The sequence below is a fragment of the Schistocerca piceifrons genome, unplaced genomic scaffold, assembly GCF_021461385.2.
Source record: "Schistocerca piceifrons isolate TAMUIC-IGC-003096 unplaced genomic scaffold, iqSchPice1.1 HiC_scaffold_1684, whole genome shotgun sequence".
NCBI classification, from domain to species: domain Eukaryota; kingdom Metazoa; phylum Arthropoda; class Insecta; order Orthoptera; family Acrididae; genus Schistocerca; species Schistocerca piceifrons.
Genome location: NW_025727550.1, coordinates 102,316 through 127,170, shown reverse-complemented (window position 1 = coordinate 127,170; position 24,855 = coordinate 102,316). Strand labels below are relative to the sequence as shown.

The following is a 24,855-nucleotide window of genomic DNA, read 5'->3' as shown; positions in this document are numbered from 1 at the left end:
ATTTATGGTCTCTCAGGTACGTGATACATCTCAAATCTAGCGTCCCGATGCTTCCATAGTCAGCTGCTACGAAATAAAAGTATGCCCCAGGTGAGGCTCGAACTCACAACCCCGGCATTGCTCACGGCTACTGCCTTATAAGTACCGTGCGCTAACCAATTGCGCCACTGGGGCTACAGCAGAGTGCTTACAGTTAGCGGTATTCACTTTGATGCCAACCTGTTGTGGCTACAGACCCGTCATACGACCGTCACCTGCGGCCATACTACGACTTTAGCACCTGTCTACGAATGCTTCACACGATTCTTGTTTTATATGCTACACTTACAAGCATGTCAACCGCTTGTCATCACCGAAAAAATGCAAAAAAACGGGCGCCTGGCATTCCGCTACCTGTCCAACAGCGACGGCAGATGTGTGGCAAGCTCTAAGCTGTGCAGGCGCTCCGTGGCCGAGCAGCTGGAGGAGAGATGCCTTCCTTGGTGGCAGCTCCCTGCAGAGTGCGGAAGACCAGAGTGGCCGCGCCGACGTTGTCAGTGGATGGCATGCAATTGCCGAGCCACGGAGAACACGTTGCTTTGCGATGTGCACCCGCCTCGTAGCAGAAAACGCGAACGGTGGCCCTGTGGCGCAACGGATAACGCGTCTGACTACGGATCAGAAGATTCCAGGTTCGAATCCTGGCAGGGTCGGCATTTTGTTAGTTGCGGGCGCGTAGCTAGGCAGTGCATTCGAATGTCTCCACCTTCGTGGAGTGCAATGTTAATCCTGAGCATCTCGCAGCTGCATCTCGAGACGATCGCGGTAAATATCGCTTGGTGCAAGCGTCAGCGTAGCGTCAGTCGAGCAAAGTCGAGACAAGTCAAGCTGGGAGATGCTACACAGTTAATTAAACGGTAGGCGACGCAGACAACGCTTTTCCAAGTGTCCCATGTCACGCACCGAAGAGCGCGCTTCTCTCCGCACAGCAGAGTGGCGCAGTGGAAGCGTGCTGGGCCCATAACCCAGAGGTCCGTGGATCGAAACCACGCTCTGCTAAAATTATTCTTTTTCTTGGGTGCTTCGAGCTCGATCATTAATCTTGGGGTGCGCTGATTCAGCGTCGACAGCAAACCCTGTGAGTTGTGAAACGACGACGTCGTGTGCAGAATACGAGAAACACTTCCTAAGACGCAGACTTTCTTACGATTTTTTAGCAATTACATTCCTTGATCACAACGGTAATGCTTTTTCGGGCCACACGTGCAACCTTCGCGATATAAAAATCGCATCTCCCCGGCGGGGAATCGAACCCCGGTGTCCCGCGTGACAGGCGGGGGTACTAACCACTATACTACCGAGGAACACGCGGTCGTTGACTGCAGTGCACGCATATTTATGGTCTCTCAGGTACGTGATACATCTCAAATCTAGCGTCCCGATGCTTCCATAGTCAGCTGCTACGAAATAAAAGTATGCCCCAGGTGAGGCTCGAACTCACAACCCCGGCATTGCTCACGGCTACTGCCTTATAAGTACCGTGCGCTAACCAATTGCGCCACTGGGGCTACAGCAGAGTGCTTACAGTTAGCGGTATTCACTTTGATGCCAACCTGTTGTGGCTACAGACCCGTCATACGACCGTCACCTGCGGCCATACTACGACTTTAGCACCTGTCTACGAATGCTTCACACGATTCTTGTTTTATATGCTACACTTACAAGCATGTCAACCGCTTGTCATCACCGAAAAAATGCAAAAAAACGGGCGCCTGGCATTCCGCTACCTGTCCAACAGCGACGGCAGATGTGTGGCAAGCTCTAAGCTGTGCAGGCGCTCCGTGGCCGAGCAGCTGGAGGAGAGATGCCTTCCTTGGTGGCAGCTCCCTGCAGAGTGCGGAAGACCAGAGTGGCCGCGCCGACGTTGTCAGTGGATGGCATGCAATTGCCGAGCCACGGAGAACACGTTGCTTTGCGATGTGCACCCGCCTCGTAGCAGAAAACGCGAACGGTGGCCCTGTGGCGCAACGGATAACGCGTCTGACTACGGATCAGAAGATTCCAGGTTCGAATCCTGGCAGGGTCGGCATTTTGTTAGTTGCGGGCGCGTAGCTAGGCAGTGCATTCGAATGTCTCCACCTTCGTGGAGTGCAATGTTAATCCTGAGCATCTCGCAGCTGCATCTCGAGACGATCGCGGTAAATATCGCTTGGTGCAAGCGTCAGCGTAGCGTCAGTCGAGCAAAGTCGAGACAAGTCAAGCTGGGAGATGCTACACAGTTAATTAAACGGTAGGCGACGCAGACAACGCTTTTCCAAGTGTCCCATGTCACGCACCGAAGAGCGCGCTTCTCTCCGCACAGCAGAGTGGCGCAGTGGAAGCGTGCTGGGCCCATAACCCAGAGGTCCGTGGATCGAAACCACGCTCTGCTAAAATTATTCTTTTTCTTGGGTGCTTCGAGCTCGATCATTAATCTTGGGGTGCGCTGATTCAGCGTCGACAGCAAACCCTGTGAGTTGTGAAACGACGACGTCGTGTGCAGAATACGAGAAACACTTCCTAAGACGCAGACTTTCTTACGATTTTTTAGCAATTACATTCCTTGATCACAACGGTAATGCTTTTTCGGGCCACACGTGCAACCTTCGCGATATAAAAATCGCATCTCCCCGGCGGGGAATCGAACCCCGGTGTCCCGCGTGACAGGCGGGGGAACTAACCACTATACTACCGAGGAACACGCGGTCGTTGACTGCAGTGCACGCACATTTATGGTCTCTCAGGTACGTGATACATCTCAAATCTAGCGTCCCGATGCTTCCATAGTCAGCTGCTACGAAATAAAAGTATGCCCCAGGTGAGGCTCGAACTCACAACCCCGGCATTGCTCACGGCTACTGCCTTATAAGTACCGTGCGCTAACCAATTGCGCCACTGGGGCTACAGCAGAGTGCTTACAGTTAGCGGTATTCACTTTGATGCCAACCTGTTGTGGCTACAGACCCGTCATACGACCGTCACCTGCGGCCATACTACGACTTTAGCACCTGTCTACGAATGCTTCACACGATTCTTGTTTTATATGCTACACTTACAAGCATGTCAACCGCTTGTCATCACCGAAAAAATGCAAAAAAACGGGCGCCTGGCATTCCGCTACCTGTCCAACAGCGACGGCAGATGTGTGGCAAGCTCTAAGCTGTGCAGGCGCTCCGTGGCCGAGCAGCTGGAGGAGAGATGCCTTCCTTGGTGGCAGCTCCCTGCAGAGTGCGGAAGACCAGAGTGGCCGCGCCGACGTTGTCAGTGGATGGCATGCAATTGCCGAGCCACGGAGAACACGTTGCTTTGCGATGTGCACCCGCCTCGTAGCAGAAAACGCGAACGGTGGCCCTGTGGCGCAACGGATAACGCGTCTGACTACGGATCGGAAGATTCCAGGTTCGAATCCTGGCAGGGTCGGCATTTTGTTAGTTGCGGGCGCGTAGCTAGGCAGTGCATTCGAATGTCTCCACCTTCGTGGAGTGCAATGTTAATCCTGAGCATCTCGCAGCTGCATCTCGAGACGATCGCGGTAAATATCGCTTGGTGCAAGCGTCAGCGTAGCGTCAGTCGAGCAAAGTCGAGACAAGTCAAGCTGGGAGATGCTACACAGTTAATTAAACGGTAGGCGACGCAGACAACGCTTTTCCAAGTGTCCCATGTCACGCTCCGAAGAGCGCGCCTCTCTCCGCACAGCAGAGTGGCGCAGTGGAAGCGTGCTGGGCCCATAACCCAGAGGTCCGTGGATCGAAACCACGCTCTGCTAAAATTATTCTTTTTCTTGGGTGCTTCGAGCTCGATCATTAATCTTGGGGTGCGCTGATTCAGCGTCGACAGCAAACCCTGTGAGTTGTGAAACGACGACGTCGTGTGCAGAATACGAGAAACACTTCCTAAGACGCAGACTTTCTTACGATTTTTTAGCAATTACATTCCTTGATCACAACGGTAATGCTTTTTCGGGCCACACGTGCAACCTTCGCGATATAAAAATCGCATCTCCCCGGCGGGGAATCGAACCCCGGTGTCCCGCGTGACAGGCGGGGGAACTAACCACTATACTACCGAGGAACACGCGGTCGTTGACTGCAGTGCACGCACATTTATGGTCTCTCAGGTACGTGATACATCTCAAATCTAGCGTCCCGATGCTTCCATAGTCAGCTGCTACGAAATAAAAGTATGCCCCAGGTGAGGCTCGAACTCACAACCCCGGCATTGCTCACGGCTACTGCCTTATAAGTACCGTGCGCTAACCAATTGCGCCACTGGGGCTACAGCAGAGTGCTTACAGTTAGCGGTATTCACTTTGATGCCAACCTGTTGTGGCTACAGACCCGTCATACGACCGTCACCTGCGGCCATACTACGACTTTAGCACCTGTCTACGAATGCTTCACACGATTCTTGTTTTATATGCTACACTTACAAGCATGTCAACCGCTTGTCATCACCGAAAAAATGCAAAAAAACGGGCGCCTGGCATTCCGCTACCTGTCCAACAGCGACGGCAGATGTGTGGCAAGCTCTAAGCTGTGCAGGCGCTCCGTGGCCGAGCAGCTGGAGGAGAGATGCCTTCCTTGGTGGCAGCTCCCTGCAGAGTGCGGAAGACCAGAGTGGCCGCGCCGACGTTGTCAGTGGATGGCATGCAATTGCCGAGCCACGGAGAACACGTTGCTTTGCGATGTGCACCCGCCTCGTAGCAGAAAACGCGAACGGTGGCCCTGTGGCGCAACGGATAACGCGTCTGACTACGCATCGGAAGATTCCAGGTTCGAATCCTGGCAGGGTCGGCATTTTGTTAGTTGCGGGCGCGTAGCTAGGCAGTGCATTCGAATGTCTCCACCTTCGTGGAGTGCAATGTTAATCCTGAGCATCTCGCAGCTGCATCTCGAGACGATCGCGGTAAATATCGCTTGGTGCAAGCGTCAGCGTAGCGTCAGTCGAGCAAAGTCGAGACAAGTCAAGCTGGGAGATGCTACACAGTTAATTAAACGGTAGGCGACGCAGACAACGCTTTTCCAAGTGTCCCATGTCACGCTCCGAAGAGCGCGCCTCTCTCCGCACAGCAGAGTGGCGCAGTGGAAGCGTGCTGGGCCCATAACCCAGAGGTCCGTGGATCGAAACCACGCTCTGCTAAAATTATTCTTTTTCTTGGGTGCTTCGAGCTCGATCATTAATCTTGGGGTGCGCTGATTCAGCGTCGACAGCAAACCCTGTGAGTTGTGAAACGACGACGTCGTGTGCAGAATACGAGAAACACTTCCTAAGACGCAGACTTTCTTACGATTTTTTAGCAATTACATTCCTTGATCACAACGGTAATGCTTTTTCGGGCCACACGTGCAACCTTCGCGATATAAAAACCGCATCTCCCCGGCGGGGAATCGAACCCCGGTCTCCCGCGTGACAGGCGGGGATACTAACCACTATACTACCGAGGAACACGCGGTCGTTGACTGCAGTGCACGCACATTTATGGTCTCTCAGGTACGTGATACATCTCAAATCTAGCGTCCCGATGCTTCCATAGTCAGCTGCTACGAAATAAAAGTATGCCCCAGGTGAGGCTCGAACTCACAACCCCGGCATTGCTCACGGCTACTGCCTTATAAGTACCGTGCGCTAACCAATTGCGCCACTGGGGCTACAGCAGAGTGCTTACAGTTAGCGGTATTCACTTTGATGCCAACCTGTTGTGGCTACAGACCCGTCATACGACCGTCACCTGCGGCCATACTACGACTTTAGCACCTGTCTACGAATGCTTCACACGATTCTTGTTTTATATGCTACACTTACAAGCATGTCAACCGCTTGTCATCACCGAAAAAATGCAAAAAAACGGGCGCCTGGCATTCCGCTACCTGTCCAACAGCGACGGCAGATGTGTGGCAAGCTCTAAGCTGTGCAGGCGCTCCGTGGCCGAGCAGCTGGAGGAGAGATGCCTTCCTTGGTGGCAGCTCCCTGCAGAGTGCGGAAGACCAGAGTGGCCGCGCCGACGTTGTCAGTGGATGGCATGCAATTGCCGAGCCACGGAGAACACGTTGCTTTGCGATGTGCACCCGCCTCGTAGCAGAAAACGCGAACGGTGGCCCTGTGGCGCAACGGATAACGCGTCTGACTACGGATCAGAAGATTCCAGGTTCGAATCCTGGCAGGGTCGGCATTTTGTTAGTTGCGGGCGCGTAGCTAGGCAGTGCATTCGAATGTCTCCACCTTCGTGGAGTGCAATGTTAATCCTGAGCATCTCGCAGCTGCATCTCGAGACGATCGCGGTAAATATCGCTTGGTGCAAGCGTCAGCGTAGCGTCAGTCGAGCAAAGTCGAGACAAGTCAAGCTGGGAGATGCTACACAGTTAATTAAACGGTAGGCGACGCAGACAACGCTTTTCCAAGTGTCCCATGTCACGCACCGAAGAGCGCGCTTCTCTCCGCACAGCAGAGTGGCGCAGTGGAAGCGTGCTGGGCCCATAACCCAGAGGTCCGTGGATCGAAACCACGCTCTGCTAAAATTATTCTTTTTCTTGGGTGCTTCGAGCTCGATCATTAATCTTGGGGTGCGCTGATTCAGCGTCGACAGCAAACCCTGTGAGTTGTGAAACGACGACGTCGTGTGCAGAATACGAGAAACACTTCCTAAGACGCAGACTTTCTTACGATTTTTTAGCAATTACATTCCTTGATCACAACGGTAATGCTTTTTCGGGCCACACGTGCAACCTTCGCGATATAAAAATCGCATCTCCCCGGCGGGGAATCGAACCCCGGTGTCCCGCGTGACAGGCGGGGGTACTAACCACTATACTACCGAGGAACACGCGGTCGTTGACTGCAGTGCACGCACATTTATGGTCTCTCAGGTACGTGATACATCTCAAATCTAGCGTCCCGATGCTTCCATAGTCAGCTGCTACGAAATAAAAGTATGCCCCAGGTGAGGCTCGAACTCACAACCCCGGCATTGCTCACGGCTACTGCCTTATAAGTACCGTGCGCTAACCAATTGCGCCACTGGGGCTACAGCAGAGTGCTTACAGTTAGCGGTATTCACTTTGATGCCAACCTGTTGTGGCTACAGACCCGTCATACGACCGTCACCTGCGGCCATACTACGACTTTAGCACCTGTCTACGAATGCTTCACACGATTCTTGTTTTATATGCTACACTTACAAGCATGTCAACCGCTTGTCATCACCGAAAAAATGCAAAAAAACGGGCGCCTGGCATTCCGCTACCTGTCCAACAGCGACGGCAGATGTGTGGCAAGCTCTAAGCTGTGCAGGCGCTCCGTGGCCGAGCAGCTGGAGGAGAGATGCCTTCCTTGGTGGCAGCTCCCTGCAGAGTGCGGAAGACCAGAGTGGCCGCGCCGACGTTGTCAGTGGATGGCATGCAATTGCCGAGCCACGGAGAACACGTTGCTTTGCGATGTGCACCCGCCTCGTAGCAGAAAACGCGAACGGTGGCCCTGTGGCGCAACGGATAACGCGTCTGACTACGGATCAGAAGATTCCAGGTTCGAATCCTGGCAGGGTCGGCATTTTGTTAGTTGCGGGCGCGTAGCTAGGCAGTGCATTCGAATGTCTCCACCTTCATGGAGTGCAATGTTAATCCTGAGCATCTCGCAGCTGCATCTCGAGACGATCGCGGTAAATATCGCTTGGTGCAAGCGTCAGCGTAGCGTCAGTCGAGCAAAGTCGAGACAAGTCAAGCTGGGAGATGCTACACAGTTAATTAAACGGTAGGCGACGCAGACAACGCTTTTCCAAGTGTCCCATGTCACGCACCGAAGAGCGCGCTTCTCTCCGCACAGCAGAGTGGCGCAGTGGAAGCGTGCTGGGCCCATAACCCAGAGGTCCGTGGATCGAAACCACGCTCTGCTAAAATTATTCTTTTTCTTGGGTGCTTCGAGCTCGATCATTAATCTTGGGGTGCGCTGATTCAGCGTCGACAGCAAACCCTGTGAGTTGTGAAACGACGACGTCGTGTGCAGAATACGAGAAACACTTCCTAAGACGCAGACTTTCTTACGATTTTTTAGCAATTACATTCCTTGATCACAACGGTAATGCTTTTTCGGGCCACACGTGCAACCTTCGCGATATAAAAATCGCATCTCCCCGGCGGGGAATCGAACCCCGGTCTCCCGCGTGACAGGCGGGGATACTAACCACTATACTACCGAGGAACACGCGGTCGTTGACTGCAGTGCACGCACATTTATGGTCTCTCAGGTACGTGATACATCTCAAATCTAGCGTCCCGATGCTTCCATAGTCAGCTGCTACGAAATAAAAGTATGCCCCAGGTGAGGCTCGAACTCACAACCCCGGCATTGCTCACGGCTACTGCCTTATAAGTACCGTGCGCTAACCAATTGCGCCACTGGGGCTACAGCAGAGTGCTTACAGTTAGCGGTATTCACTTTGATGCCAACCTGTTGTGGCTACAGACCCGTCATACGACCGTCACCTGCGGCCATACTACGACTTTAGCACCTGTCTACGAATGCTTCACACGATTCTTGTTTTATATGCTACACTTACAAGCATGTCAACCGCTTGTCATCACCGAAAAAATGCAAAAAAACGGGCGCCTGGCATTCCGCTACCTGTCCAACAGCGACGGCAGATGTGTGGCAAGCTCTAAGCTGTGCAGGCGCTCCGTGGCCGAGCAGCTGGAGGAGAGATGCCTTCCTTGGTGGCAGCTCCCTGCAGAGTGCGGAAGACCAGAGTGGCCGCGCCGACGTTGTCAGTGGATGGCATGCAATTGCCGAGCCACGGAGAACACGTTGCTTTGCGATGTGCACCCGCCTCGTAGCAGAAAACGCGAACGGTGGCCCTGTGGCGCAACGGATAACGCGTCTGACTACGGATCAGAAGATTCCAGGTTCGAATCCTGGCAGGGTCGGCATTTTGTTAGTTGCGGGCGCGTAGCTAGGCAGTGCATTCGAATGTCTCCACCTTCGTGGAGTGCAATGTTAATCCTGAGCATCTCGCAGCTGCATCTCGAGACGATCGCGGTAAATATCGCTTGGTGCAAGCGTCAGCGTAGCGTCAGTCGAGCAAAGTCGAGACAAGTCAAGCTGGGAGATGCTACACAGTTAATTAAACGGTAGGCGACGCAGACAACGCTTTTCCAAGTGTCCCATGTCACGCACCGAAGAGCGCGCTTCTCTCCGCACAGCAGAGTGGCGCAGTGGAAGCGTGCTGGGCCCATAACCCAGAGGTCCGTGGATCGAAACCACGCTCTGCTAAAATTATTCTTTTTCTTGGGTGCTTCGAGCTCGATCATTAATCTTGGGGTGCGCTGATTCAGCGTCGACAGCAAACCCTGTGAGTTGTGAAACGACGACGTCGTGTGCAGAATACGAGAAACACTTCCTAAGACGCAGACTTTCTTACGATTTTTTAGCAATTACATTCCTTGATCACAACGGTAATGCTTTTTCGGGCCACACGTGCAACCTTCGCGATATAAAAATCGCATCTCCCCGGCGGGGAATCGAACCCCGGTCTCCCGCGTGACAGGCGGGGATACTAACCACTATACTACCGAGGAACACGCGGTCGTTGACTGCAGTGCACGCACATTTATGGTCTCTCAGGTACGTGATACATCTCAAATCTAGCGTCCCGATGCTTCCATAGTCAGCTGCTACGAAATAAAAGTATGCCCCAGGTGAGGCTCGAACTCACAACCCCGGCATTGCTCACGGCTACTGCCTTATAAGTACCGTGCGCTAACCAATTGCGCCACTGGGGCTACAGCACAGTGCTTACAGTTAGCGGTATTCACTTTGATGCCAACCTGTTGTGGCTACAGACCCGTCATACGACCGTCACCTGCGGCCATACTACGACTTTAGCACCTGTCTACGAATGCTTCACACGATTCTTGTTTTATATGCTACACTTACAAGCATGTCAACCGCTTGTCATCACCGAAAAAATGCAAAAAAACGGGCGCCTGGCATTCCGCTACCTGTCCAACAGCGACGGCAGATGTGTGGCAAGCTCTAAGCTGTGCAGGCGCTCCGTGGCCGAGCAGCTGGAGGAGAGATGCCTTCCTTGGTGGCAGCTCCCTGCAGAGTGCGGAAGACCAGAGTGGCCGCGCCGACGTTGTCAGTGGATGGCATGCAATTGCCGAGCCACGGAGAACACGTTGCTTTGCGATGTGCACCCGCCTCGTAGCAGAAAACGCGAACGGTGGCCCTGTGGCGCAACGGATAACGCGTCTGACTACGGATCGGAAGATTCCAGGTTCGAATCCTGGCAGGGTCGGCATTTTGTTAGTTGCGGGCGCGTAGCTAGGCAGTGCATTCGAATGTCTCCACCTTCGTGGAGTGCAATGTTAATCCTGAGCATCTCGCAGCTGCATCTCGAGACGATCGCGGTAAATATCGCTTGGTGCAAGCGTCAGCGTAGCGTCAGTCGAGCAAAGTCGAGACAAGTCAAGCTGGGAGATGCTACACAGTTAATTAAACGGTAGGCGACGCAGACAACGCTTTTCCAAGTGTCCCATGTCACGCACCGAAGAGCGCGCTTCTCTCCGCACAGCAGAGTGGCGCAGTGGAAGCGTGCTGGGCCCATAACCCAGAGGTCCGTGGATCGAAACCACGCTCTGCTAAAATTATTCTTTTTCTTGGGTGCTTCGAGCTCGATCATTAATCTTGGGGTGCGCTGATTCAGCGTCGACAGCAAACCCTGTGAGTTGTGAAACGACGACGTCGTGTGCAGAATACGAGAAACACTTCCTAAGACGCAGACTTTCTTACGATTTTTTAGCAATTACATTCCTTGATCACAACGGTAATGCTTTTTCGGGCCACACGTGCAACCTTCGCGATATAAAAATCGCATCTCCCCGGCGGGGAATCGAACCCCGGTCTCCCGCGTGACAGGCGGGGATACTAACCACTATACTACCGAGGAACACGCGGTCGTTGACTGCAGTGCACGCACATTTATGGTCTCTCAGGTACGTGATACATCTCAAATCTAGCGTCCCGATGCTTCCATAGTCAGCTGCTACGAAATAAAAGTATGCCCCAGGTGAGGCTCGAACTCACAACCCCGGCATTGCTCACGGCTACTGCCTTATAAGTACCGTGCGCTAACCAATTGCGCCACTGGGGCTACAGCAGAGTGCTTACAGTTAGCGGTATTCACTTTGATGCCAACCTGTTGTGGCTACAGACCCGTCATACGACCGTCACCTGCGGCCATACTACGACTTTAGCACCTGTCTACGAATGCTTCACACGATTCTTGTTTTATATGCTACACTTACAAGCATGTCAACCGCTTGTCATCACCGAAAAAATGCAAAAAAACGGGCGCCTGGCATTCCGCTACCTGTCCAACAGCGACGGCAGATGTGTGGCAAGCTCTAAGCTGTGCAGGCGCTCCGTGGCCGAGCAGCTGGAGGAGAGATGCCTTCCTTGGTGGCAGCTCCCTGCAGAGTGCGGAAGACCAGAGTGGCCGCGCCGACGTTGTCAGTGGATGGCATGCAATTGCCGAGCCACGGAGAACACGTTGCTTTGCGATGTGCACCCGCCTCGTAGCAGAAAACGCGAACGGTGGCCCTGTGGCGCAACGGATAACGCGTCTGACTACGGATCAGAAGATTCCAGGTTCGAATCCTGGCAGGGTCGGCATTTTGTTAGTTGCGGGCGCGTAGCTAGGCAGTGCATTCGAATGTCTCCACCTTCGTGGAGTGCAATGTTAATCCTGAGCATCTCGCAGCTGCATCTCGAGACGATCGCGGTAAATATCGCTTGGTGCAAGCGTCAGCGTAGCGTCAGTCGAGCAAAGTCGAGACAAGTCAAGCTGGGAGATGCTACACAGTTAATTAAACGGTAGGCGACGCAGACAACGCTTTTCCAAGTGTCCCATGTCACGCACCGAAGAGCGCGCTTCTCTCCGCACAGCAGAGTGGCGCAGTGGAAGCGTGCTGGGCCCATAACCCAGAGGTCCGTGGATCGAAACCACGCTCTGCTAAAATTATTCTTTTTCTTGGGTGCTTCGAGCTCGATCATTAATCTTGGGGTGCGCTGATTCAGCGTCGACAGCAAACCCTGTGAGTTGTGAAACGACGACGTCGTGTGCAGAATACGAGAAACACTTCCTAAGACGCAGACTTTCTTACGATTTTTTAGCAATTACATTCCTTGATCACAACGGTAATGCTTTTTCGGGCCACACGTGCAACCTTCGCGATATAAAAATCGCATCTCCCCGGCGGGGAATCGAACCCCGGTCTCCCGCGTGACAGGCGGGGATACTAACCACTATACTACCGAGGAACACGCGGTCGTTGACTGCAGTGCACGCACATTTATGGTCTCTCAGGTACGTGATACATCTCAAATCTAGCGTCCCGATGCTTCCATAGTCAGCTGCTACGAAATAAAAGTATGCCCCAGGTGAGGCTCGAACTCACAACCCCGGCATTGCTCACGGCTACTGCCTTATAAGTACCGTGCGCTAACCAATTGCGCCACTGGGGCTACAGCAGAGTGCTTACAGTTAGCGGTATTCACTTTGATGCCAACCTGTTGTGGCTACAGACCCGTCATACGACCGTCACCTGCGGCCATACTACGACTTTAGCACCTGTCTACGAATGCTTCACACGATTCTTGTTTTATATGCTACACTTACAAGCATGTCAACCGCTTGTCATCACCGAAAAAATGCAAAAAAACGGGCGCCTGGCATTCCGCTACCTGTCCAACAGCGACGGCAGATGTGTGGCAAGCTCTAAGCTGTGCAGGCGCTCCGTGGCCGAGCAGCTGGAGGAGAGATGCCTTCCTTGGTGGCAGCTCCCTGCAGAGTGCGGAAGACCAGAGTGGCCGCGCCGACGTTGTCAGTGGATGGCATGCAATTGCCGAGCCACGGAGAACACGTTGCTTTGCGATGTGCACCCGCCTCGTAGCAGAAAACGCGAACGGTGGCCCTGTGGCGCAACGGATAACGCGTCTGACTACGGATCAGAAGATTCCAGGTTCGAATCCTGGCAGGGTCGGCATTTTGTTAGTTGCGGGCGCGTAGCTAGGCAGTGCATTCGAATGTCTCCACCTTCGTGGAGTGCAATGTTAATCCTGAGCATCTCGCAGCTGCATCTCGAGACGATCGCGGTAAATATCGCTTGGTGCAAGCGTCAGCGTAGCGTCAGTCGAGCAAAGTCGAGACAAGTCAAGCTGGGAGATGCTACACAGTTAATTAAACGGTAGGCGACGCAGACAACGCTTTTCCAAGTGTCCCATGTCACGCTCCGAAGAACGCGCCTCTTTCCGCACAGCAGAGTGGCGCAGTGGAAGCGTGCTGGGCCCATAACCCAGAGGTCCGTGGATCGAAACCACGCTCTGCTAAAATTATTCTTTTTCTTGGGTGCTTCGAGCTCGATCATTAATCTTGGGGTGCGCTGATTCAGCGTCGACAGCAAACCCTGTGAGTTGTGAAACGACGACGTCGTGTGCAGAATACGAGAAACACTTCCTAAGACGCAGACTTTCTTACGATTTTTTAGCAATTACATTCCTTGATCACAACGGTAATGCTTTTTCGGGCCACACGTGCAACCTTCGCGATATAAAAACCGCATCTCCCCGGCGGGGAATCGAACCCCGGTCTCCCGCGTGACAGGCGGGGATACTAACCACTATACTACCGAGGAACACGCGGTCGTTGACTGCAGTGCACGCACATTTATGGTCTCTCAGGTACGTGATACATCTCAAATCTAGCGTCCCGATGCTTCCATAGTCAGCTGCTACGAAATAAAAGTATGCCCCAGGTGAGGCTCGAACTCACAACCCCGGCATTGCTCACGGCTACTGCCTTATAAGTACCGTGCGCTAACCAATTGCGCCACTGGGGCTACAGCAGAGTGCTTACAGTTAGCGGTATTCACTTTGATGCCAACCTGTTGTGGCTACAGACCCGTCATACGACCGTCACCTGCGGCCATACTACGACTTTAGCACCTGTCTACGAATGCTTCACACGATTCTTGTTTTATATGCTACACTTACAAGCATGTCAACCGCTTGTCATCACCGAAAAAATGCAAAAAAACGGGCGCCTGGCATTCCGCTACCTGTCCAACAGCGACGGCAGATGTGTGGCAAGCTCTAAGCTGTGCAGGCGCTCCGTGGCCGAGCAGCTGGAGGAGAGATGCCTTCCTTGGTGGCAGCTCCCTGCAGAGTGCGGAAGACCAGAGTGGCCGCGCCGACGTTGTCAGTGGATGGCATGCAATTGCCGAGCCACGGAGAACACGTTGCTTTGCGATGTGCACCCGCCTCGTAGCAGAAAACGCGAACGGTGGCCCTGTGGCGCAACGGATAACGCGTCTGACTACGGATCAGAAGATTCCAGGTTCGAATCCTGGCAGGGTCGGCATTTTGTTAGTTGCGGGCGCGTAGCTAGGCAGTGCATTCGAATGTCTCCACCTTCGTGGAGTGCAATGTTAATCCTGAGCATCTCGCAGCTGCATCTCGAGACGATCGCGGTAAATATCGCTTGGTGCAAGCGTCAGCGTAGCGTCAGTCGAGCAAAGTCGAGACAAGTCAAGCTGGGAGATGCTACACAGTTAATTAAACGGTAGGCGACGCAGACAACGCTTTTCCAAGTGTCCCATGTCACGCACCGAAGAGCGCGCTTCTCTCCGCACAGCAGAGTGGCGCAGTGGAAGCGTGCTGGGCCCATAACCCAGAGGTCCGTGGATCGAAACCACGCTCTGCTAAAATTATTCTTTTTCTTGGGTGCTTCGAGCTCGATCATTAATCTTGGGGTGCGCTGATTCAGCGTCGACAGCAAACCCTGTGAGTTGTGAAACGACGACGTCGTGTGCAGAATACGAGAAACACTTCCTAAGACGCAGACTTTCTTACGATTTTTTAGCAATTACATTCCTTGATCACAACGGTAATGCTTTTTCGGGCCACACGTGCAACCTTCGCGATATAAAAATCGCATCTCCCCGGCGGGGAATCGAACCCCGGTGTCCCGCGTGACAGGCGGGGGTACTAACCACTATACTACCGAGGAACACGCGGTCGTTGACTGCAGTGCACGCATATTTATGGTCTCTCAGGTACGTGATACATCTCAAATCTAGCGTCCCGATGCTTCCATAGTCAGCTGCTACGAAATAAAAGTATGCCCCAGGTGAGGCTCGAACTCACAACCCCGGCATTGCTCACGGCTACTGCCTTATAAGTACCGTGCGCTAACCAATTTTTTTTTTTTTTTTTTCCCTTTCATTCAGTGTACTGCCATGTGTTAGATGCTGCTCGAGATAGCTCCGCTCCTTGCAGGAAGGTTTAAAAAATGAATGCCTTCTGTGAGGTTCGAACTCACGACCCCTGGTTTACGAGACCAGTGCTCTACCACTTTTTTTTTTTTTTTTTTTTTTTTTTTTACAGTACTGAAATTAAAATCCTAAAACATGACTATATAATGTAGACTGCTGAGTGAAATAAAGATTAAAACACGAAAACTTCAGTCCTGGTGTATAGAAGAAACATATATAAAGGCGGCAAATCCAGAAACAGTATAAAAGAAAATGGCTCACTCATGTGACCTTAGCCAACACCCTCTCTTTCAAATGTCAGGCTAAGCATATTGGCAAAATCATCTCGGATGCCTGGCAATCGCAAGCGCTGCCAGTAAGCAGTAAGCATGTACTGCCGAAACGCTAGGTGTCCATCCTCTTCATGACAACTGTTGACAAAATGTACGAAATGGCCAATCAACCACATGACGGTATGGAGCTTCGTCCGCGGAAAAAAGGAAGAATCGGGCCGGACGATGATGTCAATAGTATAAGCGGCTTCAGCAGACCTAGTGACAAAAGCAAGTTGTTTCCTGAGCCAACGCCAATTAGCAAGGTGCCCACAGCAGGTGAATCGATGTTCAAGGGTATCCAGGAGACCACACCGAGTACAGGTGTCCGTGTCAGAAAGACCAATACGGTGCAGTCGTACATTGGTGGGAACCAAATTATTTATTACCCTATACCACGTGGACGCCACGGCCATAGAGTGGATCGGCAGACTAACGTTCTTCCAGACGTTCCTCCAGGACACAGATGGAGACGCCAGTTCTATTGGATTGGGACCGGCCAGCCCCTCCCAGCGGGCAATCAAGCCCTTGGTCGTTGGCACCGGTCGCCGCAAGAAGACGTCACCGAGGTAACTCACCGCAATGTAAAATTCCCGAATGTGTTTCAACTTAAAATTTAGGCGTCCGACATCGACAGGTGGAGCAAGGCTCGCCGGACGCACAACAGTAAATAGCCTGGATGTAATTGAAGTCACTTCTTGCGTAACAATTAGAGTCGTTCGGCGGACGTACAAAGCAGACGCCTTGCGAGTAATGTCAGAGAGGCCCAAGCCTCCGGAGAGACGCGGTTTCGTCATTACCTCGTAACGTAACTTGAATAGATGGCCCTTCCATATAAACCTGCTAGACAATTGGCGCAACCTTTTCGCCACCATCATGGGAAGTGGGAACAGCTGAGCAACATAATAAGCTTTACATAGAACGTAGGTGTCTAAAATTCTGACTTTTTGCAAAATGGTAGCAGAGCGCTGCTCATGGACCATCAGAGCCCCCTGTATCTTCTCGGTGACAGATTTCCAATTGAGAGCCGCCATTTTTAGAGGACACCGATCAATGATAATCCCCAAGGACGTATGGCGATCGACAAAAGTGGCCCAAGGGACGTCAGCATCGCGAAATCCTCGAATATCAAGGAACTTACATTTACCCTGATTGAGACGCGCTCCAGAGACACGACAGTATGCATCAACCGCCCCTTTCAACAACGGGATATCATCACGTTGACGGAGGAGAACAACGACATCATCCGCATATGCCTTAACAGAGAGCTTCCCACCAGAGAGGGACATACCCTGAAGCTTGAGAGCAATAGTCCGAAGCAGCGGTTCCAGGGACAATACGAATAAAGACATAGAGAGCGGACTACCCTGAGGCACTCCGCGGCGGATAGCAATGGGCGGCGTCAGCTGCCCATTGACTGACACCCGAGCTGTTATTCCCCTATACAAATTGCCAAGAACACCACGTGATGAAGCGTTAAAACCTATTGTACCTAAAACACGATCTAAAAACACATGACTGACGTGATCAAAAGCCTTATAAAAATCAAGGAAGGCAAAGGCACAATGTACGTTTGTAACCGCCGCAACCGAGACAACATCCCGATATTCGGCTACTGGTGTCAGAATAGATCTATCATGAAAACAACATTGATGTGCACCAATCACACCCCGAAGCAGAGAAGACAACCGGCTATTGAGCGCTCTAGCAGCTGTCTTATAGTCAAAATTCAGCAATGTGAGCGGACGAAGATTGGCAGCAGATAAACGACCAGAGGACTTCGGGATTAAAACAATTTTCCCTACTTTAAAATCGGCAGGCACATCCATCCCCCTGACAATCTCATTTAAAATCTGCGTAAAAATGCCACCCAAAAGAGGCCAAAAACGGAGATAAAATTCTTTAGGCAGGCCGTCTGGACCCGGCGATTTACTGGACGGAGAGCGAGCAATAAAATCGAAAACATCATCTACCTGGAACTCCCGGAGAAATTCGCCGTTCGCGTCAGGCGCGATCGTCGCAGTTAGATCCCCAAAGACATCATCCGAAAGAGACTCACCAGAATCATCGGCAGAATAGAGACTAGTGTAATACTGATGAAGAGCACGAACCATTTCCTCCTGTGCACTAAGCTGTCGCCCATCATCCACCGTAAGAGAAGAGATGAAGGAGCGACGACGGCGAGTCTGATGCCGTAGCAGGTGGTACAAGGATGTCAGTTCACCTTCAACAAGAGAGTGAGGTTTCGACTTAACTCGCAGACCATCCATCTGTCGTCGTTTAAGGCTCAAGAGCTTGGCTTTAATACGACGAACATCATGGATCCGCAGTGGAGAGGTACCCGCCGCGTCATATAGTTCACGCAGGACAGAGTAGTAATATTCATACGTGTTCTTAAAATCACGCGTCCTAGCAGCACAGTAGAAAATCAAAGTCTGACGAATCTTGGGCTTGGCAAACGCAGTCCACCAAACCAGCAAGGAGGGGTATCGCGGGACAGAGCGAAGACATCGCTCCCACACGCCACTTATAACATCATCCATAGCACTGTCGGCAAGGTGGGAAACATTTAACATCCACTGGGAACGATAAAGGTTTGCAGGTTGGCGACTAAGATTTACAGTTGCAGTAAAAGCACAATGGTCAGAAAAACTAGTAGGAATAACATCGACAGAAAGAATTTTATCACATAAAAAATCAGATAAATAGAATCTGTCGAGTCTACTGCATGAGGACGCGGTAAAAAACGTATATTTCACCAGGGTTGGATATTTGTGTTCCCAAACATCACGCAGATGCATCGTACGAACTAAGTCATGTAAATCACGGCAATAATTAAAATTGGGGGACTGGTCTGCAGGGCGTAAAACACAATTAAAATCGCCTCCGAGCAGGAGACTCCGAGGACTCTGGCGCAAAAGATAAATAAGCTCTTCTTTATAAAAGCGCGATCGAGCCACAGTGTGACCCGAACCAGAGGGGGCATACAAAACAACGAGGCGGAGATCAAAAAGACGACAACCAATCCCACGGCCAGAGTCAAGGAATTCAATGTCAGTAATAGGAATGCCCTCTCGAAAGAAAAGAGCAGTTCCTGTTGAATATTCCGGCGCGACATTAAAAACAGTTTGAAATCCAGTTAGAGAGAGATCAGAAAACAACACTTCCAGCAAAAACACTACGTCCGCACAGGCGTCGTAAATAAACTGCCGCAAAGAGGCAATGCGAACGTCGGACTCAATACGGTTAACATTTAAGGTAAGAAAGGTGTATGCTTGAACCATAGAGAGAAAAGCGAGAAAACAAATCACCTACACCGACGCACCAGCGTCACAGTCCATAGCAGGGGTGACAGAGGCATCCGAGGGAGGGGGACTGCTACCCCGTTCCGCGGATCCCTTACGTTTCGGTTTTTTACGAACAGCATTAACGTTCGGCTGAACGCGTAACTTGCGTCGGCTGACGGGCAAGGAAACTTCAGCCGCCGGTGACGTAGGAGGGTCAAGTTCTGTATCCGACACCACCCGCGCCGGTCCACATGCGGGATCCGGGGTCGCGGGGGAAACATCCGACAAAACGGAATGGTCAACACCTGCACTAGCTTCCGGCAAACATGGACTGCACGGAGGCGAAACGTGAGCAGGAATGTCCGAGGCCGCAGAGTTGGAAGGAAGCGGAGCAGCTCCGCTGGCAGAGGTATGGGGCAGCGAAGCAGGAAGTTGTCGCGGCTCCACTTCTTGTGACATCGAAGTCGGTTCGGAAGACGGCGCCAACAGGCCCGACCGACGACCCGACTCGAGAGAAGCTGCGTCGGAGGCCGGAGGGGCGCCAGCAGCCGCCACCGGAACCGCTACCTCAGGAGGGCAGGGAGCAGCTACAGTACACAGTGGCCCGGAGGATGCCGGTCGCTCGGACTGGGGCATCTCAGGGAGATCCTCATCCGTACTATTTCCATCGTGTGGGCGACGCCTCTTATTATTCAAAAGTGGCACACCCACCTGAGGGACAGACGGAACAACATCAGATTTAGCACGCAAAGGAGGAAATTCTGTATCAGGGGTGCGCAAAACCTGTGGAGGGGCGCTACTACCACTGGACTGTGCTACACCAAGAGCAGAACCACCTGCAACGAGGTCAGCGACCGTTAACTTGCGACGCTGTTCGAGAGAGTTTTTTAAAACAAAAACTCTCCGCGGACAGTCGGTACGCACGTGACCACTTTCATTGCACAAAAAACAGGTGCCCACCTGACCACTATATGTTACATGGACACGATATCCACCGATCTGCAGGTGAGATGGAATATTCTGCTTAACGTGCATTTCGACTGAACGAATACCACTGTAACATTGCAGGCGATGTTGGCTTGACCAGCGTTCAAGGCGAATGCTCTTTACATCACCATACTTCTGTAGACCCTCCTTAAGATAGACATTATCCACCTCCGGTGGAAGGTTGTAAACACGAACATTGGTATACGTGATGGAAGCATTGGAAAGCAGCACGGTACTTACAGAATCATCCCGATGCCGAAAGAGAACTTGATGACCATATTTAGAAAGAATTTTATCAACCTGAAGTGGGTCCATAAACTTAACAAAGAAAATATACAGTTCGGTATCAAAATAAGCAGTGTGCACCTGATCCGAATGAACACCAAAGGTATCTACCAACCAATCATGAATCTCAAGAGAACTAGGCTGCACATGGCGGGTTGACTTGTCAAAAGCAAAACTAACTGTAGCCTGACGAGGAATAACCTGGGACGACATTTTCAAAATATGCGGTCGAAACCGCTACACAAAAAACACTGAAATAAGGACAGAAAATAACACAAGGTACGAAACAACGACGGAGAAACACTCACAGAAGTTGCAACACAACACGTAAACAAAAACGATAGTCCACTATACGTAACGCTACGGCGGAGCGGAAGACTAGGCACGTCCACACTGCACGGCGTCTAAAGCGGAACTGAACCAATTGCGCCACTGGGGCTACAGCAGAGTGCTTACAGTTAGCGGTATTCACTTTGATGCCAACCTGTTGTGGCTACAGACCCGTCATACGACCGTCACCTGCGGCCATACTACGACTTTAGCACCTGTCTACGAATGCTTCACACGATTCTTGTTTTATATGCTACACTTACAAGCATGTCAACCGCTTGTCATCACCGAAAAAATGCAAAAAAACGGGCGCCTGGCATTCCGCTACCTGTCCAACAGCGACGGCAGATGTGTGGCAAGCTCTAAGCTGTGCAGGCGCTCCGTGGCCGAGCAGCTGGAGGAGAGATGCCTTCCTTGGTGGCAGCTCCCTGCAGAGTGCGGAAGACCAGAGTGGCCGCGCCGACGTTGTCAGTGGATGGCATGCAATTGCCGAGCCACGGAGAACACGTTGCTTTGCGATGTGCACCCGCCTCGTAGCAGAAAACGCGAACGGTGGCCCTGTGGCGCAACGGATAACGCGTCTGACTACGGATCAGAAGATTCCAGGTTCGAATCCTGGCAGGGTCGGCATTTTGTTAGTTGCGGGCGCGTAGCTAGGCAGTGCATTCGAATGTCTCCACCTTCGTGGAGTGCAATGTTAATCCTGAGCATCTCGCAGCTGCATCTCGAGACGATCGCGGTAAATATCGCTTGGTGCAAGCGTCAGCGTAGCGTCAGTCGAGCAAAGTCGAGACAAGTCAAGCTGGGAGATGCTACACAGTTAATTAAACGGTAGGCGACGCAGACAACGCTTTTCCAAGTGTCCCATGTCACGCACCGAAGAGCGCGCTTCTCTCCGCACAGCAGAGTGGCGCAGTGGAAGCGTGCTGGGCCCATAACCCAGAGGTCCGTGGATCGAAACCACGCTCTGCTAAAATTATTCTTTTTCTTGGGTGCTTCGAGCTCGATCATTAATCTTGGGGTGCGCTGATTCAGCGTCGACAGCAAACCCTGTGAGTTGTGAAACGACGACGTCGTGTGCAGAATACGAGAAACACTTCCTAAGACGCAGACTTTCTTACGATTTTTTAGCAATTACATTCCTTGATCACAACGGTAATGCTTTTTCGGGCCACACGTGCAACCTTCGCGATATAAAAATCGCATCTCCCCGGCGGGGAATCGAACCCCGGTCTCCCGCGTGACAGGCGGGGATACTAACCACTATACTACCGAGGAACACGCGGTCGTTGACTGCAGTGCACGCACATTTATGGTCTCTCAGGTACGTGATACATCTCAAATCTAGCGTCCCGATGCTTCCATAGTCAGCTGCTACGAAATAAAAGTATGCCCCAGGTGAGGCTCGAACTCACAACCCCGGCATTGCTCACGGCTACTGCCTTATAAGTACCGTGCGCTAACCAATTGCGCCACTGGGGCTACAGCAGAGTGCTTACAGTTAGCGGTATTCACTTTGATGCCAACCTGTTGTGGCTACAGACCCGTCATACGACCGTCACCTGCGGCCATACTACGACTTTAGCACCTGTCTACGAATGCTTCACACGATTCTTGTTTTATATGCTACACTTACAAGCATGTCAACCGCTTGTCATCACCGAAAAAATGCAAAAAAACGGGCGCCTGGCATTCCGCTACCTGTCCAACAGCGACGGCAGATGTGTGGCAAGCTCTAAGCTGTGCAGGCGCTCCGTGGCCGAGCAGCTGGAGGAGAGATGCCTTCCTTGGTGGCAGCTCCCTGCAGAGTGCGGAAGACCAGAGTGGCCGCGCCGACGTTGTCAGTGGATGGCATGCAATTGCCGAGCCACGGAGAACACGTTGCTTTGCGATGTGCACCCGCCTCGTAGCAGAAAACGCGAACGGTGGCCCTGTGGCGCAACGGATAACGCGTCTGACTACGGATCAGAAGATTCCAGGTTCGAATCCTGGCAGGGTCGGCATTTTGTTAGTTGCGGGCGCGTAGCTAGGCAGTGCATTCGAATGTCTCCACCTTCGTGGAGTGCAATGTTAATCCTGAGCATCTCGCAGCTGCATCTCGAGACGATCGCGGTAAATATCGCTTGGTGCAAGCGTCAGCGTAGCGTCAGTCGAGCAAAGTCGAGACAAGTCAAGCTGGGAGATGCTACACAGTTAATTAAACGGTAGGCGACGCAGACAACGCTTTTCCAAGTGTCCCATGTCACGCACCGAAGAGCGCGCTTCTCTCCGCACAGCAGAGTGGCGCAGTGGAAGCGTGCTGGGCCCATAACCCAGAGGTCCGTGGATCGAAACCACGCTCTGCTAAAATTATTCTTTTTCTTGGGTGCTTCGAGCTCGATCATTAATCTTGGGGTGCGCTGATTCAGCGTCGACAGCAAACCCTGTGAGTTGTGAAACGACGACGTCGTGTGCAGAATACGAGAAACACTTCCTAAGACGCAGACTTTCTTACGATTTTTTAGCAATTACATTCCTTGATCACAACGGTAATGCTTTTTCGGGCCACACGTGCAACCTTCGCGATATAAAAATCGCATCTCCCCGGCGGGGAATCGAACCCCGGTCTCCCGCGTGACAGGCGGGGATACTAACCACTATACTACCGAGGAACACGCGGTCGTTGACTGCAGTGCACGCACATTTATGGTCTCTCAGGTACGTGATACATCTCAAATCTAGCGTCCCGATGCTTCCATAGTCAGCTGCTACGAAATAAAAGTATGCCCCAGGTGAGGCTCGAACTCACAACCCCGGCATTGCTCACGGCTACTGCCTTATAAGTACCGTGCGCTAACCAATTGCGCCACTGGGGCTACAGCACAGTGCTTACAGTTAGCGGTATTCACTTTGATGCCAACCTGTTGTGGCTACAGACCCGTCATACGACCGTCACCTGCGGCCATACTACGACTTTAGCACCTGTCTACGAATGCTTCACACGATTCTTGTTTTATATGCTACACTTACAAGCATGTCAACCGCTTGTCATCACCGAAAAAATGCAAAAAAACGGGCGCCTGGCATTCCGCTACCTGTCCAACAGCGACGGCAGATGTGTGGCAAGCTCTAAGCTGTGCAGGCGCTCCGTGGCCGAGCAGCTGGAGGAGAGATGCCTTCCTTGGTGGCAGCTCCCTGCAGAGTGCGGAAGACCAGAGTGGCCGCGCCGACGTTGTCAGTGGATGGCATGCAATTGCCGAGCCACGGAGAACACGTTGCTTTGCGATGTGCACCCGCCTCGTAGCAGAAAACGCGAACGGTGGCCCTGTGGCGCAACGGATAACGCGTCTGACTACGGATCGGAAGATTCCAGGTTCGAATCCTGGCAGGGTCGGCATTTTGTTAGTTGCGGGCGCGTAGCTAGGCAGTGCATTCGAATGTCTCCACCTTCGTGGAGTGCAATGTTAATCCTGAGCATCTCGCAGCTGCATCTCGAGACGATCGCGGTAAATATCGCTTGGTGCAAGCGTCAGCGTAGCGTCAGTCGAGCAAAGTCGAGACAAGTCAAGCTGGGAGATGCTACACAGTTAATTAAACGGTAGGCGACGCAGACAACGCTTTTCCAAGTGTCCCATGTCACGCACCGAAGAGCGCGCTTCTCTCCGCACAGCAGAGTGGCGCAGTGGAAGCGTGCTGGGCCCATAACCCAGAGGTCCGTGGATCGAAACCACGCTCTGCTAAAATTATTCTTTTTCTTGGGTGCTTCGAGCTCGATCATTAATCTTGGGGTGCGCTGATTCAGCGTCGACAGCAAACCCTGTGAGTTGTGAAACGACGACGTCGTGTGCAGAATACGAGAAACACTTCCTAAGACGCAGACTTTCTTACGATTTTTTAGCAATTACATTCCTTGATCACAACGGTAATGCTTTTTCGGGCCACACGTGCAACCTTCGCGATATAAAAATCGCATCTCCCCGGCGGGGAATCGAACCCCGGTCTCCCGCGTGACAGGCGGGGATACTAACCACTATACTACCGAGGAACACGCGGTCGTTGACTGCAGTGCACGCACATTTATGGTCTCTCAGGTACGTGATACATCTCAAATCTAGCGTCCCGATGCTTCCATAGTCAGCTGCTACGAAATAAAAGTATGCCCCAGGTGAGGCTCGAACTCACAACCCCGGCATTGCTCACGGCTACTGCCTTATAAGTACCGTGCGCTAACCAATTGCGCCACTGGGGCTACAGCAGAGTGCTTACAGTTAGCGGTATTCACTTTGATGCCAACCTGTTGTGGCTACAGACCCGTCATACGACCGTCACCTGCGGCCA

General features: G+C 52.2%; 56 non-coding genes across 56 annotated transcripts; 28 read left to right on the top strand and 28 right to left on the bottom strand.

Annotated features, from left to right (window-relative positions):
* Positions 1-82: 82 nt before the first annotated feature.
* On the bottom strand, positions 83-174 carry Trnai-uau. The gene is given in 2 exon segments: positions 83-118; positions 137-174. It is a non-coding gene; the product is annotated as a tRNA-Ile (tRNA).
* Positions 175-619: 445 nt separating this feature from the next.
* Trnar-acg lies at positions 620-692 on the top strand. The gene has a single exon. It is a non-coding gene; the product is annotated as a tRNA-Arg (tRNA).
* A 274-nt stretch (positions 693-966) lies between these two features.
* Positions 967-1,038, top strand: Trnam-cau. The gene has a single exon. It is a non-coding gene; the product is annotated as a tRNA-Met (tRNA).
* A 233-nt stretch (positions 1,039-1,271) lies between these two features.
* Trnad-guc lies at positions 1,272-1,343 on the bottom strand. The gene has a single exon. It is a non-coding gene; the product is annotated as a tRNA-Asp (tRNA).
* A 112-nt stretch (positions 1,344-1,455) lies between these two features.
* Positions 1,456-1,547, bottom strand: Trnai-uau. The gene is given in 2 exon segments: positions 1,456-1,491; positions 1,510-1,547. It is a non-coding gene; the product is annotated as a tRNA-Ile (tRNA).
* A 445-nt stretch (positions 1,548-1,992) lies between these two features.
* Positions 1,993-2,065, top strand: Trnar-acg. Its single transcript has one exon. It is a non-coding gene; the product is annotated as a tRNA-Arg (tRNA).
* A 274-nt stretch (positions 2,066-2,339) lies between these two features.
* Trnam-cau lies at positions 2,340-2,411 on the top strand. Its single transcript has one exon. It is a non-coding gene; the product is annotated as a tRNA-Met (tRNA).
* A 233-nt stretch (positions 2,412-2,644) lies between these two features.
* On the bottom strand, positions 2,645-2,716 carry Trnad-guc. Its single transcript has one exon. It is a non-coding gene; the product is annotated as a tRNA-Asp (tRNA).
* A 112-nt stretch (positions 2,717-2,828) lies between these two features.
* Positions 2,829-2,920, bottom strand: Trnai-uau. Its single transcript is given in 2 exon segments — positions 2,829-2,864; positions 2,883-2,920. It is a non-coding gene; the product is annotated as a tRNA-Ile (tRNA).
* A 445-nt stretch (positions 2,921-3,365) lies between these two features.
* Trnar-acg lies at positions 3,366-3,438 on the top strand. Its single transcript has one exon. It is a non-coding gene; the product is annotated as a tRNA-Arg (tRNA).
* Positions 3,439-3,712: 274 nt separating this feature from the next.
* On the top strand, positions 3,713-3,784 carry Trnam-cau. Its single transcript has one exon. It is a non-coding gene; the product is annotated as a tRNA-Met (tRNA).
* Positions 3,785-4,017: 233 nt separating this feature from the next.
* Trnad-guc lies at positions 4,018-4,089 on the bottom strand. The gene has a single exon. It is a non-coding gene; the product is annotated as a tRNA-Asp (tRNA).
* Positions 4,090-4,201: 112 nt separating this feature from the next.
* On the bottom strand, positions 4,202-4,293 carry Trnai-uau. The gene is given in 2 exon segments: positions 4,202-4,237; positions 4,256-4,293. It is a non-coding gene; the product is annotated as a tRNA-Ile (tRNA).
* Positions 4,294-4,738: 445 nt separating this feature from the next.
* On the top strand, positions 4,739-4,811 carry Trnar-acg. Its single transcript has one exon. It is a non-coding gene; the product is annotated as a tRNA-Arg (tRNA).
* A 274-nt stretch (positions 4,812-5,085) lies between these two features.
* Positions 5,086-5,157, top strand: Trnam-cau. The gene has a single exon. It is a non-coding gene; the product is annotated as a tRNA-Met (tRNA).
* A 233-nt stretch (positions 5,158-5,390) lies between these two features.
* Trnad-guc lies at positions 5,391-5,462 on the bottom strand. The gene has a single exon. It is a non-coding gene; the product is annotated as a tRNA-Asp (tRNA).
* Positions 5,463-5,574: 112 nt separating this feature from the next.
* Positions 5,575-5,666, bottom strand: Trnai-uau. The gene is given in 2 exon segments: positions 5,575-5,610; positions 5,629-5,666. It is a non-coding gene; the product is annotated as a tRNA-Ile (tRNA).
* A 445-nt stretch (positions 5,667-6,111) lies between these two features.
* Positions 6,112-6,184, top strand: Trnar-acg. Its single transcript has one exon. It is a non-coding gene; the product is annotated as a tRNA-Arg (tRNA).
* Positions 6,185-6,458: 274 nt separating this feature from the next.
* On the top strand, positions 6,459-6,530 carry Trnam-cau. The gene has a single exon. It is a non-coding gene; the product is annotated as a tRNA-Met (tRNA).
* A 233-nt stretch (positions 6,531-6,763) lies between these two features.
* Positions 6,764-6,835, bottom strand: Trnad-guc. Its single transcript has one exon. It is a non-coding gene; the product is annotated as a tRNA-Asp (tRNA).
* Positions 6,836-6,947: 112 nt separating this feature from the next.
* Trnai-uau lies at positions 6,948-7,039 on the bottom strand. The gene is given in 2 exon segments: positions 6,948-6,983; positions 7,002-7,039. It is a non-coding gene; the product is annotated as a tRNA-Ile (tRNA).
* A 445-nt stretch (positions 7,040-7,484) lies between these two features.
* Positions 7,485-7,557, top strand: Trnar-acg. The gene has a single exon. It is a non-coding gene; the product is annotated as a tRNA-Arg (tRNA).
* Positions 7,558-7,831: 274 nt separating this feature from the next.
* Positions 7,832-7,903, top strand: Trnam-cau. The gene has a single exon. It is a non-coding gene; the product is annotated as a tRNA-Met (tRNA).
* Positions 7,904-8,136: 233 nt separating this feature from the next.
* Trnad-guc lies at positions 8,137-8,208 on the bottom strand. The gene has a single exon. It is a non-coding gene; the product is annotated as a tRNA-Asp (tRNA).
* A 112-nt stretch (positions 8,209-8,320) lies between these two features.
* On the bottom strand, positions 8,321-8,412 carry Trnai-uau. Its single transcript is given in 2 exon segments — positions 8,321-8,356; positions 8,375-8,412. It is a non-coding gene; the product is annotated as a tRNA-Ile (tRNA).
* A 445-nt stretch (positions 8,413-8,857) lies between these two features.
* Positions 8,858-8,930, top strand: Trnar-acg. The gene has a single exon. It is a non-coding gene; the product is annotated as a tRNA-Arg (tRNA).
* Positions 8,931-9,204: 274 nt separating this feature from the next.
* Positions 9,205-9,276, top strand: Trnam-cau. Its single transcript has one exon. It is a non-coding gene; the product is annotated as a tRNA-Met (tRNA).
* A 233-nt stretch (positions 9,277-9,509) lies between these two features.
* Trnad-guc lies at positions 9,510-9,581 on the bottom strand. Its single transcript has one exon. It is a non-coding gene; the product is annotated as a tRNA-Asp (tRNA).
* A 112-nt stretch (positions 9,582-9,693) lies between these two features.
* Trnai-uau lies at positions 9,694-9,785 on the bottom strand. The gene is given in 2 exon segments: positions 9,694-9,729; positions 9,748-9,785. It is a non-coding gene; the product is annotated as a tRNA-Ile (tRNA).
* Positions 9,786-10,230: 445 nt separating this feature from the next.
* On the top strand, positions 10,231-10,303 carry Trnar-acg. Its single transcript has one exon. It is a non-coding gene; the product is annotated as a tRNA-Arg (tRNA).
* Positions 10,304-10,577: 274 nt separating this feature from the next.
* Trnam-cau lies at positions 10,578-10,649 on the top strand. The gene has a single exon. It is a non-coding gene; the product is annotated as a tRNA-Met (tRNA).
* Positions 10,650-10,882: 233 nt separating this feature from the next.
* On the bottom strand, positions 10,883-10,954 carry Trnad-guc. The gene has a single exon. It is a non-coding gene; the product is annotated as a tRNA-Asp (tRNA).
* Positions 10,955-11,066: 112 nt separating this feature from the next.
* Trnai-uau lies at positions 11,067-11,158 on the bottom strand. The gene is given in 2 exon segments: positions 11,067-11,102; positions 11,121-11,158. It is a non-coding gene; the product is annotated as a tRNA-Ile (tRNA).
* Positions 11,159-11,603: 445 nt separating this feature from the next.
* Trnar-acg lies at positions 11,604-11,676 on the top strand. Its single transcript has one exon. It is a non-coding gene; the product is annotated as a tRNA-Arg (tRNA).
* Positions 11,677-11,950: 274 nt separating this feature from the next.
* Positions 11,951-12,022, top strand: Trnam-cau. Its single transcript has one exon. It is a non-coding gene; the product is annotated as a tRNA-Met (tRNA).
* A 233-nt stretch (positions 12,023-12,255) lies between these two features.
* Trnad-guc lies at positions 12,256-12,327 on the bottom strand. Its single transcript has one exon. It is a non-coding gene; the product is annotated as a tRNA-Asp (tRNA).
* A 112-nt stretch (positions 12,328-12,439) lies between these two features.
* Trnai-uau lies at positions 12,440-12,531 on the bottom strand. Its single transcript is given in 2 exon segments — positions 12,440-12,475; positions 12,494-12,531. It is a non-coding gene; the product is annotated as a tRNA-Ile (tRNA).
* Positions 12,532-12,976: 445 nt separating this feature from the next.
* On the top strand, positions 12,977-13,049 carry Trnar-acg. Its single transcript has one exon. It is a non-coding gene; the product is annotated as a tRNA-Arg (tRNA).
* Positions 13,050-13,323: 274 nt separating this feature from the next.
* Positions 13,324-13,395, top strand: Trnam-cau. Its single transcript has one exon. It is a non-coding gene; the product is annotated as a tRNA-Met (tRNA).
* A 233-nt stretch (positions 13,396-13,628) lies between these two features.
* Positions 13,629-13,700, bottom strand: Trnad-guc. The gene has a single exon. It is a non-coding gene; the product is annotated as a tRNA-Asp (tRNA).
* A 112-nt stretch (positions 13,701-13,812) lies between these two features.
* On the bottom strand, positions 13,813-13,904 carry Trnai-uau. Its single transcript is given in 2 exon segments — positions 13,813-13,848; positions 13,867-13,904. It is a non-coding gene; the product is annotated as a tRNA-Ile (tRNA).
* A 445-nt stretch (positions 13,905-14,349) lies between these two features.
* On the top strand, positions 14,350-14,422 carry Trnar-acg. Its single transcript has one exon. It is a non-coding gene; the product is annotated as a tRNA-Arg (tRNA).
* Positions 14,423-14,696: 274 nt separating this feature from the next.
* On the top strand, positions 14,697-14,768 carry Trnam-cau. The gene has a single exon. It is a non-coding gene; the product is annotated as a tRNA-Met (tRNA).
* Positions 14,769-15,001: 233 nt separating this feature from the next.
* Positions 15,002-15,073, bottom strand: Trnad-guc. Its single transcript has one exon. It is a non-coding gene; the product is annotated as a tRNA-Asp (tRNA).
* Positions 15,074-21,092: 6,019 nt separating this feature from the next.
* Positions 21,093-21,165, top strand: Trnar-acg. The gene has a single exon. It is a non-coding gene; the product is annotated as a tRNA-Arg (tRNA).
* Positions 21,166-21,439: 274 nt separating this feature from the next.
* Trnam-cau lies at positions 21,440-21,511 on the top strand. The gene has a single exon. It is a non-coding gene; the product is annotated as a tRNA-Met (tRNA).
* Positions 21,512-21,744: 233 nt separating this feature from the next.
* Trnad-guc lies at positions 21,745-21,816 on the bottom strand. Its single transcript has one exon. It is a non-coding gene; the product is annotated as a tRNA-Asp (tRNA).
* A 112-nt stretch (positions 21,817-21,928) lies between these two features.
* Trnai-uau lies at positions 21,929-22,020 on the bottom strand. Its single transcript is given in 2 exon segments — positions 21,929-21,964; positions 21,983-22,020. It is a non-coding gene; the product is annotated as a tRNA-Ile (tRNA).
* Positions 22,021-22,465: 445 nt separating this feature from the next.
* Trnar-acg lies at positions 22,466-22,538 on the top strand. Its single transcript has one exon. It is a non-coding gene; the product is annotated as a tRNA-Arg (tRNA).
* Positions 22,539-22,812: 274 nt separating this feature from the next.
* On the top strand, positions 22,813-22,884 carry Trnam-cau. Its single transcript has one exon. It is a non-coding gene; the product is annotated as a tRNA-Met (tRNA).
* A 233-nt stretch (positions 22,885-23,117) lies between these two features.
* Trnad-guc lies at positions 23,118-23,189 on the bottom strand. Its single transcript has one exon. It is a non-coding gene; the product is annotated as a tRNA-Asp (tRNA).
* Positions 23,190-23,301: 112 nt separating this feature from the next.
* Trnai-uau lies at positions 23,302-23,393 on the bottom strand. Its single transcript is given in 2 exon segments — positions 23,302-23,337; positions 23,356-23,393. It is a non-coding gene; the product is annotated as a tRNA-Ile (tRNA).
* A 445-nt stretch (positions 23,394-23,838) lies between these two features.
* On the top strand, positions 23,839-23,911 carry Trnar-acg. Its single transcript has one exon. It is a non-coding gene; the product is annotated as a tRNA-Arg (tRNA).
* Positions 23,912-24,185: 274 nt separating this feature from the next.
* On the top strand, positions 24,186-24,257 carry Trnam-cau. Its single transcript has one exon. It is a non-coding gene; the product is annotated as a tRNA-Met (tRNA).
* A 233-nt stretch (positions 24,258-24,490) lies between these two features.
* Positions 24,491-24,562, bottom strand: Trnad-guc. The gene has a single exon. It is a non-coding gene; the product is annotated as a tRNA-Asp (tRNA).
* A 112-nt stretch (positions 24,563-24,674) lies between these two features.
* Trnai-uau lies at positions 24,675-24,766 on the bottom strand. Its single transcript is given in 2 exon segments — positions 24,675-24,710; positions 24,729-24,766. It is a non-coding gene; the product is annotated as a tRNA-Ile (tRNA).
* Between the last annotated feature and the right edge of the window lie 89 nt (positions 24,767-24,855).